This window comes from Oryx dammah, unplaced genomic scaffold (genome assembly GCF_014754425.2).
Source record: "Oryx dammah isolate SB20612 unplaced genomic scaffold, SCBI_Odam_1.1 HiC_scaffold_2, whole genome shotgun sequence".
Lineage (NCBI taxonomy): Eukaryota > Metazoa > Chordata > Mammalia > Artiodactyla > Bovidae > Oryx > Oryx dammah.
In genome coordinates this window covers 189,168,319-189,185,345 of record NW_024070186.1, presented here as the reverse complement: position 1 = coordinate 189,185,345, position 17,027 = coordinate 189,168,319, and positions in this window count along the sequence as shown.

The window sequence follows — 17,027 nt, the reverse complement described above, 5'->3', positions numbered from 1 at the left end:
AAAGTAGTCACACACACACATACACACACACACTCGGATCAAACCTGTGCTCCCTGCACTTAGAGTGTGGAGTCTTAACCATTGGACCATCAGAGACATTCCATATATTGTTAAAAATTTCCTTCATTCTGTTTTTTTTTTTAATTTCAAAAGGATGAAGACTAAGACAATACAGAGAACAATTTAACCAATAACAATGCACCTACTACCCAAAATAAACAAATATAGGTTTTCTCATAATTGTTTTAGATGTTTAAAAAACAAAAGGTAAATCTGAAGTCCCATCTATATCTAGAATAATTTTCCTCCATCCCTAGAAGCAAACTTTATCAAAACTTGAAGGGAATATCCTCTCTTCGTGTTTATCCATAATCTGCATAAGTATTGATTTGTATGTTTCAAAATTTCCATAAATGTCACTAAAATGTACACACTGTGTATATCTTTCAACAACTCTTTTAAAAATCATGCTTTTGTTTTTGGTAGCTATCCCTATGAATTCATTCATCATTTGTTTTTTGATAGTTAACCTATATTGAGCATGCATGCTAAGTCAATTCAGTCGTGTCCGATTCTTTGCAACTCCATGAACTGCAGCACGCCAGGCTTCCCTGTCCTTCCCTATCTCCCAGAGTTTGCTCAAACTCATGTCCATTGAGTCAGTGATTCCATCCAACCATCTCATCCTTTCTTGCTCCTACTCCTCTTGCCCTCCATCTTTCCCAGCATCAGGGTCTTTTTCAGTGAGTTGGCTCTTCAGGTGGCCAAAGTACTGGAGCTTCAGTTTCAGCACCAGTCCTTCAAATGAGTATTCAAGGTTGATTTCCTTTAGGATTTACTGGTTTGATCTCCTTTCTGTCCAAGGGACTCTCAAGAGCCTTCTCCAACATCATAAATTGAAAGCATCAATTCTTTGGCGCTCAGCTTTCTTTATGGTCCAACTCTCACATCCAAACATGACTGCTGGAAAAAGCATAGCTCTGACTATATGGAAATTAAAATTAGTAGGTTTAAATTTTACTAAGCATGGTGAAATTACTCACCCAAGGAGCTGTATTATATTTAAGCTCCTCCCACAAGGTATAAAGTTAACATCTATTTAACATTTCACCACATTCTCATGATTTGATATTGTGCAATTTTATCTCAGTGTCTTAATTTGCATTTCCCTGGTCATGAAGAGGATGGGGACGACTACTGATTCATATGTTCCTTGGCTGTCAGGGTCATTCTCCCTCCGTGGATTGAATTTTCTTATGCTTTTCCCTGAGCTGACTGTGGCTCAGATCATGAACTCCTTATGGGAAAATTCAGACTTAAATTGAAGAAAGTAGGGAAAACTACTAGACCATTCAGGTATGATCTAAAAAATATCCTTTATGATTATATGCTGGAAGTGACAAATAGATTCAAGGGATTAGATCTGATCGAGTGCCTGAAGAACTATGAACAGAGGCTCCTGACATTGTACAGGAGGCAGTGATCAAGACCATCCCCAAGAAAAAGAAATGCAAAAAGGCAAAATGGTTGTCTGAGAAGGCCTTACAAATAGCTGAGCAAAGAAGAGAAGTGAAAGGCAAAGGAGAAAAAGAAAGATATACTCATTTGAATGCAGAGTTCCAAAGACTAGCAAGGAGAGATAAGAAAGCCTTCCTCAGAGATCAATGCAAAGAAATAGAGGAAAGCAATAGAATGGGAAAGACTAGAGATCTCTTCATGAAAATTAGAGATACCAAGGGAACATTTCATGCAAAGATGGGCACAATAAAGGACAGAAATGGTACAGACCTAACAGAAGCAGAAGATATTAAGAAGAGGTGGCAAGAATACACTGAAGAACTTTACAAAAAAGATCTTCACGACCCAGATAATCACGATGGTATGGTCATTCACCTAGACTCAGACATCCTGGAATCCATCCAGTTGTCCTGGAATTCTATCACCTCCACTAGCTTTGTTCATAGTGATGCTTCCTAAGGCCCACCTGACTTCGAATTCCAGTTGAGCTATTTCAAATCCTGAAAGAGGATGCTGTGAAAGTGCTGCCCTCAATATGCCAGCAAATTTGGTAAACTCAGCAGTGGCCACAGGACTGAAAAAGTTCAGTTTTCATTCCAATTCCAAGAAAGGCAATGCCAAAGAATATTCAAACTACTGCACAATTGTACTCATCTCACACGCTAGTAAAGTAAAGCTCAAAATTCTCCAAGCCAGGATTCAACAGTACGTGAACCATGAAGTTCCAAATGTTCAAGCTGGATTTAGAAAAGGCAGAGGAACCAGAGATCAAATTGCTAACATCTGTTGGATCATCGAAAAAGCAAGAGAGTTCCAGAAATGCATCTATTTCTTCTTTATTGACTATGCCAAAGCCTTTGACTGTGAGGATCACCACAAAATTGTGGAAAATTCTTCAAGAGATGGGAAGACCAGACCACCTGACCTGCCTTCTGAGAAATCTGTATGCAGGTCAAGAAGCAACAGTTAGAACTGAACATGGAACAACAGACTGGTTCCAAATTGGGAAAGGAGTACATCAAGGCTGTGTATTGTCACCCTGCTTATTTAACTTATATGCAGAGTACATCATGAGAAATGCTGGGCTGGATGAAGCACAAGCTGGAATCAAGATTGCTGGGAGAAGTATCAATGACCTCAGATATGCAGATGACACCACCTTTATGGCAGAAAGTGAAGAAGAACTAAAGAACCTCTTGATGAAAGTGAAAGAGGAGAGTGAAAATTCTGGCTTAAAAGTCAACATTCAGAAAACTAAGATCATGGCATCCAGTCACATCACTTCATGGCAAATAGATGGGAAAGCAATGGAAACAGTGGCTGACTTTATTTTTCTGGGCTCCAAAATCACTGCAGATGGTGACTGCAGCCATGAAATTAAAAGATGCTAGCTCCTTGGAGGAAAAGCTATGACCAGCCTAGACAGCATATTAAAAAGCAGAAACATTACTTTGCCAACAAGGGTCCAAAAGCCAAAGCTATGGTTTTTTCAGTGGTCATGTATGGATGTGAGAGTTGGACTATAAAGAAAGCTGAGCACCAAAGAATTGATGCTTTTGACCTGTGCTATTGGAGAAGACTCTTGAGAGTTCCTTGGACTGCAAGGAGATCCAACCAGTCAATCCTAAAGGAAATCAGTCCTGAATATTCATTGGAAGGACTGATGCTGAAGCTGAAACTCCAATACTTTGGCCACCTGATGCGAAGAACTGACTCATTTGAAAAGACCCTGATGCTGGGAAAGATTGAAGGTGGGAGGAAAAGGGGACAACAGAGGATGAGATGGTTGGATGGCATCAGTGACTTGATGGACATGAGTTTGAGTAAGCTCTGGGGGTTGGTGATGGACAGGGAAGCCTGGCATGCTACAGTCCATGGGGTCACAAAGAGTTAGACACAACTGAGCAACTAACCTGATGCTTTTCCGTTTTTGTCATTTGCCTTATCTTTTTCTTAATGATTTGTAGAAACTATGAATATTAATTTTTATTAGTTGTCTGGACTGAGACCATTTCCTCCCCATCTGTTGCTTTTAATTTTGCCTAAAGGTAAAAAGCCCAAAGTGTCTTCCTTCTATCACTCAAGAAACTTAAATTTTGATAAATTTAACCTATTGATTTTTTCTGCTTAAAAACAGGTTTGTAGAAAGATTTCTTTGCAGTAGGTCATAAAATTAGTTTCTAATGCTTTCTTCTCATAATTTCTTTTCATGTTTATGTCTTTAATAAACTGAGAATTTGTTTGTATATATATATATATATATATATATATATATGTATTTATTTGTTTTGGCATGGTGTGAGCTGCTGCTATGCTAGCATCTTCCCCAGATGTCTTGCTATAGATAGACACTGTTTAAGTCACTATTGATTAAACTTTCTTTTACATTCTAACAGCTACATTTATCCTCTCGGAAGACAGTGAAAGTATTAGTTGCTCAGTCGTGTCTGACTTCCTCCACCCTGTGGATTGGAGCCCACCAGCCTTCTTTGTCCATGGAATTTTCCAGGCAAGAGTATGGAGTAGGTAGCCATTCCCTTCTCTAGGAGATCTTCCTGACCCAGGGATTGAACTTGGGTCTCCCACATTGCAGGCAGATTCTTTACCATCTGAGAGCCACCAGGGAAGCCCATTTATTCTCTTTATACACTCCTAAAACTCCCTTTAAATATATCTCAAAGCTTATAATTATTTTTTCCATTCTTCTTTTCTGTTTTATTTTTCTTTGCTTCATTTTGGAAAATTGTCCAAGCTCCATCTTCCATTTCACACATTATCTCTTTGACTAGTTGTAATCTCTTATTTAACCTATGAGTGAAAAAGTTGGCTTAAAGCTCAACATTCAGAAAACGAAGATCATGGCATCTGGTCCCATCACTTCATGGGAAATAGATGGGGAAACAGTGGAAATAGTGTCAGACTTTATTTTTGGGGGCTCCAAAATCACTGCAGATGGTGACTGCAGCCATGAAATTAACAGACGCTTACCCCTTGGAAGGAAAGTTATGACCAACCTAGATAGCATATTCAAAAGCAGAGACATTACTTTGCCAACAAAGGCCTGTCTAGTCAAAGCTATGGTTTTTCCAGTGGTCATGTATGGATGTGAGAGTTGGACTGTGAAGAAAGCTGAGCACTGAAGAATTGATGCTTTTGAACTGTGGTGTTGGAGAAGACTCTTGAGAGTCCCTTGGACTGCAAGGAGATCCAAGCAGTCCATTCTGAAGGAGATCAACTCTGGGATTTCTTTGGAAGGAATGATGCTAAAGCTGAAACTCCAGTACTTTGGCCACCTCATGCGAAGAGTTGACTCATTGGAAAAGACTCTGATGCTTGGAGGGATTGGGGGCAGGAGGAGAAGGGGACGACAGAGGATGAGATGGCTGGATGGCATCATGGACTCGATGGACGTGAGTCTGAGTGAACTCTGGGTGTTAGTGATGGATAGGGAGGCCTGGCATGCTGCGATTCATGGGGTCACAAAGAGTCACACACAACTGAGCAACTGAACTGAACTGAGTGAGTAATTTCCAGCCAATTACTGTATTTTTTATTTTTGTAAATTTTGTTACTTTTTTTTCAAAATCTACTTTTTTGGGGGTTTGTAATATGTCCTTCTTATGCCTAGACTTTATTCCTTTCTTCATCTATGTACAGTTCAAGTAAACTTAAAGTCCCACTCTTACTGATCTATTATTTGTGATTCCTTGGGCATGGCCATTTATCATGTTTGCTGATGATCTCCTAGATCATTAGATTTCTTTTAGAGTTGTGTGGACCAGGCCTTTTGCATGAACTATTTTTTCACACTGCTGGTACAAATCCTGGCTTGCAAAGGCTTTCCCATGGTAATTTTCATAGTTGCTTCTATTAGGGCAACAAGGGAAATCTCAGGACCAAATTTTTATGTTTACATCTTGGTTCAAGGATTTTGCATCATGTAGACAGTTTAAGAATTCAGATCTCATACCATCAGGCAGTGCAGTTTGGAGGATTCTATTGCTTGGGTCAGCGAGTGACGTTTTCCTAATTCTACTTTGATGTACAGGAAAGACTTACTTTTTCTGGGTCCTGTGCTGAATGTGGAGATTTGGCCTCAGTGTCAGCCTCCGTGGTGGCTTTAAAACCTCAATCTGCAAGACAGGTATCTGGTTTAGTTACTCCTGTGGCCATAGAGTCTCGACGAAAACTGCAACGTTTCTGGCACTTAGAGTTTCTCATTTGTGCTTTTGAGCTTGGCTATGTATTTTGATTTTTAAAAGTCATAAACATTTTGTAGTATTTCTGTGTTTTCAGAAGGAGGGGGGCTTCATGCATGAGCACAGTCTGCAATCTTGACCTGAAAGCCCTTCCATTTCTTTACTGGCAGCTCCCACATCACATGGGTTATACTCCAAGCATGCACTTGTAAATTAGTAATTGTGACATCAGAATATATTTTTCCATACAGGGAGAGTTGGTATGCTGATTAGATAAATGATAGTGCAAGCTTCACTGCTTAGGACAGGTGAGCCTCAAGGTCTGGGTGTCATTAGGAGAGATCCAGGTAGCTATCTCAGCATGCATTCTCCATCATTCAAAATCTAGCTTTTGGGACTTCCTTGACGGTTCAGTGGTTAAGATTCCACACTTCCAATGCAGGGGCTGCGGGTCTGAGCTCGGCTAGTGGAACTAAGATCCCACATGCCATGTATAATGGTCAAATTAAAAAAAAAAATCTAGTCTTGCAGTCTTGGAAATGCAATTTTCTTGGACACCAATTGTGGATTCACCTGTTAGGTAAGGACTCATTCCGATAGAACAGTCTGCTTTGTCAAATCAGAATGCCAATTTTATAATGTATCACGAGACTGGTAACTGCTGAAGGAATGAATGCTTAAGACCTCCTGGAGCACACTCTGTCCCTGGAGCTAATCTCTGTGGGAAGCCACGTAATAATCAGGAGTTTTCCTATGGAGCATGAAATCTAAGTAATGGGGTTTTTAATTATGTTATCTTGAAAGAGCCTCAGGAGCTGACATATGCTGAATCCATGTCTGTAACAGGGGACTTCCTTGTCAGTGAGACCATCACGTTCAAAGCCCATTTGACGAAGTGTCCTGTCCTCTGGACAGAGCTTGGGTGGTCACTGCCAGCGTTTGTTTTTCTGATTCTCTCTTTTCTACACTTCCAGGAATGACCATTTTCTTTCTTTAGATTTAATAGTTTCAGTCCAGTCTTAGACCTGGGAGCCACTGTTTTAATGTGATTTTGCAAAGCTCTTCTCTGATTCACTCTGGGTGATTTCCTAGTTTCACTTTCAGTGTGTAACCTTATTTCTGGCTTTTGAAAAAAATATTTATTTATTCATTTGGCTCTGCTGAGTCTTGGTTGCAGCATTCTGGATCGTTGATCTTTGATGTGGGATCGTTTTTTAGTTGTGGGATGTGAATTCTTAGTTGCGACATGTGAATTCTTAGTTGTGGCATGTGGGATCTAGTTCTCTGACCAGGGTTGAACTTGGGAACCCCCGGATTGGGAGTGCAAAATCTTAGCTATTGGAACACAAGGGAAGTCCTTATTTCTGACTTCTTTGTAGTGAGAAGAAGACCCACTCACAGCCAATGCCCTTCCATTCACAGCAATACTTATAACCATTATGTGTTCCCAACTTGGTATTAGAAAATTTTCAAAATTACAGCAGAGTTGGAAGAACTTTGGGAACAAAGTTCAAGAACCACTTATATGTTATATCTTTCACCTACATTTCACATTGATATTGTGTATTGTGTTTGCTTCATGTGTATAAACTTATTTTTGTTTATTTTGATGAACATGAGATATAAGTTGTAGATGTCATGCAATATAACTAATCAATAAATCAGCGTACATTTCCAAGGAACAACTACATTCCCTTATGTAACCACTGTACCATGATCACACCCAAGAAAAGATAATTAATTTATAATCCATATTGAAATTTCCCCAGTTATTCTAAGAAGATCTTTCTTACAATGACTATTCTTAGTCATCTTTTTGGGAGAAAATGCTTTCAGAGTTTGAGGTGGCAAGCACCTTAAGTTTGCACTCAACACAAGATAGGTATTATCTTCCTTCTCTGCTCCTCCCACCTCTATCTATTCTTTCAAGGGAAGAATCAGGCATGAAAAAATTATAAAAGAGGAAGAAGGGAAAGCTGATTTGTAGGTAAATGATAGAGTTATGACTTATGATCTTATTGACTCTAGCAAACAATACATACTCATCTAGGTGTTTTCCAAATACATCCAGGGTTAAGCTTTTATATTCAGGCTTGCTACTGCTGCTTCCGTTTAGTCTCTAAGTCATGTCCGACTCTTTGTGACCCCGTGGACTATAACCCCACCAGACTCCTCAGCCCATGGGATTCTCCAGGCAAGAATACTGGAGTGGGTTGCCATTTCCTTTTCCAGGGGATCTTCCCGAGCCAAGGATCAAAGCTCCATCTTCTGCTTGGCAGGCGGATTCTTACCACTGCATTACCACTTAATAGCTGGGGCCACGGGAGATCAAAACCACACTGACTAGCGATCCCAAGGCTCCATCTGCTTCACTGTTAGGTGGTCTTCCCTGGCAAGAGTTCTTTTGCCCAGTGTGACCTGGCCTCACTTCATGATGAGCCTAAAAGCCTCTACCTTTAAAGAACTGAACAGGCAGGCTTGTGAGTATCTAAGGAAATACTGTGTGTGTCCTGGATCAAGGCTGGGAAGATTTCAGGGTGCCCCTGGAGCAGCACTTGTCTTCAGATGCCAGCCTTGGCTCTTAGGCAGCTGGTAGACAGCTCTTCTTTGAAAGAGCTTCACTGTGAAGTCTGCATATTTTTTGACCTGGTTTGTTCAAAGCCCAGAAAATGCGAAGAGGCTCTTAACCTGCCTTGTGCTCTCAGGACACATGCAGGTCCTGAGCCACCAGCGGGGTAGGGCTGTACTCTGGTTCAGTGAGGAGGGAGACCACTTGCCTACACAGAGCTCAGCGATCTGAACTGAAATGAGACTATTTGTGTGTCAACATGAATTTGTTAAATTGTTCCAGGAATGTCTTGCCCAGAAAGATGAGCCTGTAAACCAATAGTTAACTTCACTGCTTGGATCAGAAAATTTCTCAAAACCAGTTTGTTCAGGCAATCATTTGCTCATCTGGGCAAATAGCACCATGATCTGACAATGGTCTACTTATCCAGACTTGCTTCAAGAACCTCACCTTTCTGTATTCATCAATCCTAAAGTATTACAACATGAAATTTTTCCTCTGCCAATCAGATCTGGGCACTCAGGGCCACCAGTCAGGCCAGGTATATTAACTGACCTCTACCCCCTGTCTTCCCTGTAGCGCTTGAACTTCTCCTAGTCATCCCCATTGAGCCAAACGATTGTGCAGACTTCCCCACAATCCCATGGACATGGTTTTTGTGTGACCTGTTGGGTAAGCAGCAGTAATTGTGATTGTGTGATTGTGTATGAATCATGCCAAAAAGGATGTGATGGTTTGAAACAACTGAGTGTGTTCTTAGACTTTTAAAACTAAAATCTTTGGATTTTTGCAAAGTGTAAAATTAAAGTCATCACTTTTGAACTCCACACAGGAAGCACAAAAGTGTTTATAAGAATTGTACAGATAGAGACATGCTTCTGACAAAATCTTCTGAACTCTTCCAAAACCGGTATTTAAATAGGACAATGATATATTTTTTCTAGAAGCTCTATTATTACACTCATGAGATGTTTTATCTAAGACAAATGTGAATCTGTTTACAAAGAAGGATATACATAAGTAAAAAAAATTATTTAACATTAAGATTTTTCTCATGAATGGATTATTTCTGTTGAACAAAATAGGTCACGGCAGGCAGTTATAGTTGGTTATAATGTAAATTTCTTCAGAGTAGTGTGTCAATTGCAAAAAATGGTTATGAATTCTTCTCATCACTGCATCCATGTCCTCCCTACATGGAATCTGTGATTCTCTTTGGCCAACGCAATGTTGGCAAATGAGATGCAAACAGAAGCTTGAAAAGTACTTGCATATCTCTGGATAAACTACAACCACCACCATGTGAAAAAGCTAACTGACAGGTTAGCCTGTCGGATAATGAGACACACAGGTACTGTTACCCTTATCACTCATGCTGACAGCCAGCTCAACCATCAAACATGAGAGTGATGTCATTATGGACCAGTCGATCTCAGAGGTATGAGCAACCTTAACCAAAGAGTAGCTGGAGAACCTTCCCTTGATGCCTTCCTGGAAATTAGATGTGATATGGGAGGCAGAGCAGCCATACTGTATCCATGAGGCAAGAAGCATTCACTAAGGGACAGCTGAGCAGAAAGATAAGCAGAAACTAGGGTCTCTGATGGCATCATGGAGCTATAGCATTAGCCTTGGAAACCCTACTTCTGGACTTTGTGTCATATGAGAAAAAGAAAATGTGATTTTGTTCAGCCAGGGTATGTAGGTTGGGTTTCTGTTGTGATATTCCTATCTGAAAAACTGGTGAATTAAAAATAGTTTTCTCTGCAGAAGCTTCTGTAAGAGCTCTTCTCCACCTCCATGCCCACCAATTCTGACAAAGTAATGGAGAGTGGGGGAGCTGTGGATTGGCAACAGGCAGAAGGGCTTTCTGGATTAACCAGTAAAATCGGAAGGGCTTTCCAGATTGAACATGAGGTCAGTTACCGGAAAGTGGGTTCAGTTCAGTTCAGTTGCTCAGTCGTGTCCGACTCTCTGTGACCGCATGAATGGAAGTATGCCAGGCCTCCCTGTCCATCACCAACACCCGGAGTTCACTCAGACTCACGTCCATCGAGTCAGTGATGCCATCCAGCCATCTCATCCTCTGTCGTCCCCTTCTCCTCCTGCCCCCAATCCCTCCCAGCATCAGAGTCTTTTCCAATGAGTCAACTCTTCGCATGAGGTGGCCAAAGTACTGGAGTTTCAGCTTTAGCATCATTCCTTCCAAAGAAATCCCAGGGCTGATCTCCTTCAGAATGGACTGGTTGGATCTCCGTTACTTACCCTGGAAACCAAAATAAAATACGGCCAGAAGCTGCTAAGGCCAGTAGGTGTGGAGCAGGAAGCAGAGGACGAAGAGAACAATGGATGGGCTTGTGAGAGGATGGTGTCTGGGGAAACACCTGGAACAGGTGTAATAAAGGTCAAGATCATCTTAACTGTAGGAAAGACAGCACGGTAAGTGGGGACTTAGCAGACTGAAAGGCAGGAGTCTGGGCCAGATTCCCGACTCTGGTTTGTAGAGTTGAAATGGTCGATTTCCTGGCCTGTGGAAGGGATACTCAGCTGCTTCAAGACTGTTCCTGGGAAAACGGCTGGAGTGAAATACCTCCTCCGTGTTCCCTGTCAGCTTGGATTCCAGAACACACGTTTCCCAAACACCTGAGCTTCTGGCTTTGCCTCCGGCTCCCTCTTCCCTCCGCCACTTCGCAGTGCCCAGGTCCCCTCCATCTGCATTTGGCTTCCCGAAATACAGCCGCCCTTCACCACTGGGCCTCCGTGATTTACAGCCTCTGAGCATCACTGCGGAGCAAATAAGACAGTCTTCATTTTCACAGCTGACACAAGAGGAGCAGGAAAGTCAGTCTCCGAAGTCAGACTCAAGGGCCTCTTGATTAAGAGGTAAATTGCAGATGTGATTTACTCAATTTGAGCGTGGGGAAAACAAAGGAGGTGGAAGATAATGTGATTGGCAAACTCACGTTTCCATGTCTCGCGAGAGCACAGCAACTCGCACGGAGGCTGTGCGGAGTCTGAACTTGGGCGTGGCCGGGGGAGGAGCAGCTCTGTGACTGATGGACTCACTTGGGTCTGTTTCGGGGAAGGGTGAGTTGGGGAACTCTCCTTAGGTCCGTTTTAAGTCATGTCAGCAGGATAAGTGGCGAAGGAAATGGCAACCTACTCAAGTATTCTTGCCTGGAGAATCCTGTGGACAGAGGAGCTTGGTGGGCTGCTGTCCATGGGGTCGCACAGAGTCGGACACGACTGAAGCGACTTAGCATGCATGCATGCATTGGAGAAGGAAATGGCAACCCACTCCAGTATTCTTGCCTGGAGGATCCCAGGGACAGAGGAGCCTGGTGGGCATCTATGGGGTCGCACAGAGTCGGACATGACTGAAGCAACTTAGTAGTAGCAGCAGCAGGATAAGGGGTGTGATCAGAAGTATGAGTTGGGGGACATCTTGGAAGGAACAGGAATTCAGAGACAAGAATTCTGGTCTTGATTTTGTCACATGTTGTGGGAGTCTCATGCCAGGGCATATAAAAATGAGTCTCTGGTGACTCAGACTGTAAAGAATCTGCCTTCCAATGCAGGAATCTTTCCTGGGTTGGAAAGATTCCCTGGAGGAGAAAATGGCAACCCACTCCGGTATTCTTGCCTAGAAAACCCCATGGACAGAGAAGCCTGATGGGCTACAGTCCAGGGGGGTGGAAGGAGTCGGACACGACTGAGCAACTAGCACTTTCTTACACTTTCAGCTTCTTTACCTAAAAATGGATTGGGACTAAATTACACAAAGGTCCTTTGGACTGTCTTATGCAAGAGTGAGAGGTGAATAAAGAGGTCTAGTGAGTTTAGAAAATATTTTTGATCAATTTTAACATGAAGAGCAGCTGAGAACAAACCAGGAACTGGAGGGCAATGTGGAGTCAGGATAAGATATCTTTACAGTGGAAGATAATAGAGCACTTTATAGAAAGATAAAGGATCACTGTAGTAATAAAGTCCTAGAGTGATGAAGGGGAGAGGATGTACAGCTCAAGTGGGCTTTGATAGGATCAAGGATGATTCATCTCCTGTAACTGGATGGGAGGCAGAGTATTTGGACACAAATGCCAAGTAGGCGGCTGGGTTTGATAATGGGAGAAGGAAGTTGTTTTCTCATCTGATAGTTCCTATTTTCTCAAAGAATCACAAGATGATGCTGGAAGCCCAGGTGGTAGGGAGGTATTTGGGGGGGTTTGACAAGGAAGAAGTCATGATAGCATCTCAGAAAGTAAGCAAGTGAAATGACTGGGGTCCTAGGGCTGGTTGTTGGTGAGATGAGTGAATGAGTGAAAGTCATTCAGTTATATCTGACTGTTTGCACCCCCATGGACTGTAGCCTGGCAGGCTGCTCTGTCCATGGGATTCTTCAGGCAGGAGTACTGGAGTGGGGTGCCATTTCCTTCTCCAGAGGATTTTCCTGATCCAGAGATGGAAACCAGGTCCCCTGCATTGCAAGCAGATTCTTTACTGTCTGAGCCACCAGGGAATCCCCCGTTGGTTTGAGGTACATGGTCACAAATTGAAAGGCAGATGAGTTAGCATGATTGTGGGATTTCTCCTCCAGTGATCTGCTTTCTGAGTGCAGGCAGATGAGACCTGAGAGTGAAGCATCTTGAGAGATAATGTTTGTAAAGAGGTCTTTAGAGTAGGGGACACACAGAATCTAAATTGTGTAAAGAGGAAAGTGAAAACTTGAGATCATGAAAAGATGTTTGGAATGAATGAATTTAATGGAATTAATAAAATTGGTGGGCTGGAGTTCTGAAGGAAGTGTGTAGAAGGTGGTGAAGAAAGCACATCGTTGTACAGGATTTGAACTCCTTTCGTTGTGATTTGTTTTGCATGTTGAAGATGGATTCTTGTGAGCCTAAGGACAGTGGTCCAGTCCATGCCCCTTCTTTCTCCTCAGTTTTACAGTCTTCATGTAGTTCTGGTGAATAAGTGAACAAGGGGGCGGATTCGTGTAGCTCATTCTCACTATTGCAGGTTGAAGTCAGATCCCATGTCCTACTTACCAAATGTGGTAGTGTCTTAACCACTGGAGCAGCAGGGAAGCTTGTCCCCACATATATGTGTTTTTGCTGCATCTGTGCTCAGCCGTGTCTGACTCTTTTAGAGCCCGTGGGCTCTAGTCTGCCAGGCTCCTCTGTTTATGGGATTTTCCAGGCAAGAATACTGGAGTGGGCTGCCATTTCCTCCTCAAGGGGATCTTCCTGACCCAGGGATTGAACTGGTGTCTCCTGCGTCCCTGCATTTGCAGCTGGACTCTTTACCACTGTGCTACCTGGGAAGCCCACATGTGTTTTCCAAAGGCTTATTTTTGTTGGATTAAGTGGAGAATCAGCGGTTTTCTCTGTTCTTTCTTTATGATTTCCTAGTCTGTACCACTGATTGGTGAGGGGTGTGTGTTGGCTGCTGATAATCCAAGCCTGGTGTAGGTAGAGATGGACCCATTTTAGGTAAGCAAGTGGTGTCACCTCCCCAGCCCACAAAGAACCCAAGATCTAAACAACAACCCTGATAGGAAGGGCATTAGGGCACATAGGTTGCTGCCATTACACGGATGAGGTCACAGTCCTGGAAAGGTTAATACCTGCCCTATTTTAGGAAGAACACCACCACTGACTGTTACCGAAGACTGAAACCTTGAAGTCATCCTCGGTTTCTGCCATCTCTTTCACCTTCCTCCAAACATCAGTCACTGTCTTGAATGAATAAATGAGCAAATGAATGAATGAGCTTACAACTTCAGTGTAGATTTTGTTGAGGTGGATAAAATATTACTGTCTCACTTCTTTCCATTCCCACTGCCAAATGAGAGACTAATTCACTTTAATAATTATACAGAGCTAAATAAATGTTTCAGGATGAGCATGTATGTTTACTTCATAAATTGCTTACAAACTTAAAAGTATTTTAATTACACTTGATAATGTATCGCAAGTTATTTAAACAGCATGAATTCATGGGCAGCACATCATTCATTGTATAAGTAATTTGGGGGTTATTATCTATACATATATTGGTTCTTTCTACTCAAAAATACTACATACGCATCCTAAATTTTAATTATTATAAAAAAGATACCCAAACATTGTTGACATAAATATGCCTGATTAACCAGTACAGGGTTACGTAAATAATCTGAAGCAAACTAAATTGATAATTATGGACTAATTATGAAATTGTAATTTAAGTAGCAGCAACTGAAAATCATGACTAATTCAAGGCAGTTTTGAGGACACATTCACACGGATGTCCTTTCAGAAAATTGTTGAGTTGGAGGGAATTTATGGATCGTAAACTCTGTATGTCTGTGTATGCTCTATTTTCCAAAATGGACACTGCAGTATCTCTGGTCCCTTGAACTTTGTGATCACCTTGACCAATAGAATTTGGGAGAAATGATATTATGGGTCTTTGAAGACTAGGTCATAAAAGGCGATGTGAGCCTCTCTCTCAGAATTCTTGCCATTAGTGCATTAAGCCACTGAGTTTTAGAGTAATTTGGAACACACACACATCTAGAAGCTTTGCAGGTATGACCTGGTCCCGATGACAAAACCTCGCAATAGAGAACTGAATTAGAATCTTTGGAAACTGTCAATAATGCACAAATTTTTAGTTTATGACTTGTGTCAATCATAAAAATTATCTTCAGAGTTCAGCATCTAGAAAGGAGGCTCCATATACACATAAAAATGAATGAATATGGAATCGAAAGCAGTTTTCCAGTAAAAAGCATGGTGCTGTATGTGTGTGCACTCAGTCGTGTCTGACTCTTTGCGGTCCTATGGTCTGTAGCCAGCCAGGCTCCTCTGTCCATGGGATTTGCCAGGCAAGAATACTTGGAGTAGGTTGTCATTTCCTCTTCCAAGAGATCCTCCCGACTCAGGGATCAAACTCACAGTCTCTTGCATCTCCTGCATTGGCAGGCAGATTCTTTACCACTAGCACTACCTGGGAAGCCCACCACAGGGACTTATAATTTTTGCATCTGTTCATAATTCCTTAAGAATCCTATGGACCACCAGTACGATATGGACAATTCATTGTGAAACAGCAATCAATATAGATAACTCTCAAATCAAGACCTCTATCTCTGGCCTCTACTAAGATCTCTGTTCATGAATCTCTATAATCACTCCTTACCCATAGTTTCCATTATGCTTATTTGTTTTATCAGAAAACAATCTCAGACTTACAGGAAAGTACTGGGAATAAAGATTAGAAACTCCCATGGAGCCATTGCTGTAATTACACAGATTAGTGTTTAACCAACTTTATTGCATGTTTGAAATATCTTTCAAGAGCTAACATTAAAGGTACGGTTCAAGCCTTCTTTGAGTCCTTCTGACCTCATTTCCTCTGGCTTTCATCAGAGCTGTGGACTATTCTGAAATTGCTCTGTTTCCTTTTCATTCAAGGGCTTCCCAGGTGGCGCTAAGGGGTAAAGAATCTACTTGCCAGTGCAGGAGACATAAGAGACACAGGTTTGATCCCTGGGTCAGAAAGATTCCCTGGAGGAGGGCAGTGGCAACCTACGCCAGTATTCTTGCCTGGAGAATCCCATGGACAGAGGAGCCTGGTGGGCTACAGTCCACGGGGTCATAAAGTTGAACAACTAAAGTGGTTTAGCATACAAGCAAACTTTCGTTAGCCTCTCTCAGAAGGTAGATGGAACCCATCCATTTTCTCTTAAAGGAAGAGACAGTTTTTTGAATCTTTAGACTTTAAATGCACAGTTCAGTTTTAACTCGCTGCTTTGCTCAGTCCTGAACACCTATTCTCAGTCCCCATGGAGGAATTAGAACCCAAGGCACTGGGCCTTATACTCTGGGCAAGAAACCAGTGGTTCCTTATAGAGTCAGCTTGATTTTCCATTCTATTTTTAATTTTTCTCAAGGTTTTTGGCAGTTGAAGCTTTTACTTCTTTAGTTTTGAACCCACCTCTGCACTATGTATTTTGTCATGATATTGCATGCAAAATTCCTATTTGTTTTGGCAAGGGTGGGGCTGGCTTGTGTCAGCTCAGCACACATAATACCACAAGCCATCCCTGCCATGTTTATATTTGCATGTTCACATTGGCACCACCATGTTAATCACCAGCTAATTGGAAAGAAAGCCTGAAGCTTTCACAAAAGTTAAAATAAAACCAACCAACCAAGAAAAAAAAAATGTTCAAACCAGTTTGTTGGTTACGATAATTGAGCTGATAGATCTGAGCATCCTGGGTGATATATAATGCCCTTGTTTTTGCATCAAATATTCCTGAATCTAAATCTTGGCTTGGCTATTCACTGGTAGCATAATTCTATTACCTCTCTGAAACTTACCTTCCTAATCTATCGAATGAAAATAACACTTACCTCCTGTGTTTTCAGTAAGAATTTAAAAGATTTATATGTGTAAAAGTTCTCAGAGTACCTTTATATTTATGTTAAATTTTTATTTACTTAGCAAACTCACCCATTCATCTCAGTTTTTTAAACTATGATACCTTTCTATGGTAAGTCCCCTACATATGAACCTTCAAGTTTCAAACTTGCAAATATGTGAACGTGCCTATGTATGCCAGCCATTGTACTGTACTACTGTATTCTTCAAGGTATTATACTGTAAGATTAAAAATGTTTTCTTTATTTTTGTGTGTTTGTTTTTATGTACATATTATTTGTGTGAAAAGTATTATAAACCTATTATAG